The sequence below is a fragment of the Bison bison genome, unplaced genomic scaffold (genome assembly GCF_000754665.1).
Source record: "Bison bison bison isolate TAMUID 2011002044 unplaced genomic scaffold, Bison_UMD1.0 scf7180017864535, whole genome shotgun sequence".
NCBI lineage: Eukaryota > Metazoa > Chordata > Mammalia > Artiodactyla > Bovidae > Bison > Bison bison.
In genome coordinates, this window is record NW_011495084.1 from 13,525,427 (window position 1) to 13,527,412 (window position 1,986).

General features: G+C 41.8%; 1 protein-coding gene across 1 annotated transcript in view; it reads left to right on the forward strand.

Annotated features, from left to right (window-relative positions):
• The window catches only part of LOC104982649 (multidrug resistance-associated protein 4-like), a 350,332-nt gene that overhangs the window by 138,211 nt on the left and 210,135 nt on the right, over positions 1-1,986 (forward strand).

The window sequence follows — 1,986 nt, forward strand, 5'->3', positions numbered from 1 at the left end:
ATCTGTATAAATATCTTTCAAAGCTCAGAGTCTGAGAGCTAAAAGCACTAACTAATGATAACAACCCCAAATACCCTGGGCAGAATATAAGATGCTACCTACTGCTGAGTGTCAGTAATCGTACTCTAAAACTTCTTTTTTCTTCCTTTCCTATAACCTTATAATAAAAGTTCAGGTTAGGCCTTTGTCTGCCTAGTAAAACAGGGGAATCAAACTGTTTAAACACCAGCCAGACCTACCACACAAACAGATTCTCCCTATTCTCCATGTCCTGCTGTTTTCTAAAATATTGTCCAAGTTTAATATGTTACATGGTGAAGAACTCACCTGCCAATGCAGGAGACTTATAAGAAACATGAGTTCAATCCCTGGGTTAGAAGGATCCCTTGGAGAAGGAAATGGCAATCCACTCAGTGTTCTTGCCTGGAATATCCCATGGACAGAGGACCCAGGTGGACTACAGTCCATAGGGTTACAAAGAGTTGGACATGACTGAAATGACTTAACACACACGGACACATAATATGTTATTGTGAAACATTCAGCTTATTGGTTTCTTTATGCTGACTGATAGGTTTTGAATTCAGAGAGATGGAAACTATATAACCAGCCATATGATTTGCTGCAAAATGCAGATATCCTGTTTTGCAAGATGGTGCAAAAACGGTGAGGCAGAGGCCTCTGCCCTCCCTGAAAGGGCAAAACAGGTGAGCCTGCTGCAGGGTGTTGTAATTAGTTTGTCTCCAGGTTCACTCTTCAGAATCTCCACCAGGGGTCTCTGTGCCCTTTTCAATCTTAAACCTCCAGAGACTAAGCTTCATTACTGGGTCTTAACAGCATGTGGCAGGTTGAAGGCAGGCCTGCTGAGGATCTGCAGCAGTGGTGGGGGTTGGGTGTAGGGTGAGTGTGCACTTCTGTGCATGCACACCTGTGCCTAAGAGACAGATTTCAGATAGGACTCACCACACACTTGGACCCTAGGTTCAGATTCCCTTAGAGCATGGAACACTCTCATTTTTCAGACCCTTTACGTTTCTTTCTGACTGGGGCTCAGCACATTTGCGATGCGAGTGCTGTCAAGGAATATCCACAAAATTTAAGAGTTTAAGGAAAACAAATTAGAATATTTTGAGTCTAGGAAGATTTACCAGGGAAAGGTATAAGTTGCTTCTGTTTCTAACCTGTAAACTCCTACCTGATGCTGTCACTTAATCCCTAATTCTTTGTTTTTTAGAATTTTATTCAGTTACCCCCTCCCCAACCATGCTCCCTCTTCCTTCCAAAAGAAGGTAGATTGTCATCAGGATAAATCAGGAATTCACAATACCTTAACATTACTCTGAATAGTGTGTGAAAGCACTAAGCACTGAACATGGTTTGAGGAAGGCCCTCGATGAGTGACCTTCAGTCACGTGGTGTCTTTCTAACAAAGGTGAGGTGGTAGTATCTTGGACAGATGTGACAACTGAGGTCTAGTTTGAGGGACTTAGCCATTGTCATGCAGCCACCAGTAATTCATTCTGGAACAAGGTGGGATTGACACTGATGGGAAGATAGAGGGAGGGAGGGAAGGAGTGGTTTTCTTGCCACTTGAGATGTGTGGTTCAGGGTAGTGTGAGGTTTCCAGCTTCCTGCAGTGAGGTTTCCCATTGAAAATTTATCTCTGAGTATAAAATGATGTATGCATTTTACCTTCTTCATACTTTTCTGCCTTTCCCAGATTATCACTTGTTGAGTGGAATAAAATTATTCATGTAATATTTAAAATATCTGTTAAAGAAAGCATGCCCCAGTATCTAACAGTGTTTCTATATGAAAGATTTATCTAAAATGTGGCCTAAATTCCCTCTATCACTGTTTCATCTCAATCCTCCTTAGAAATGAGGAAATGCACAGCAGTACCTTCCACTGTTCATAGGGTAGGAGATAGCTTTTTGTAAGTACTGTACTGTATGCAAATGTTGAGAAACTGAACCTGGAGCTCTG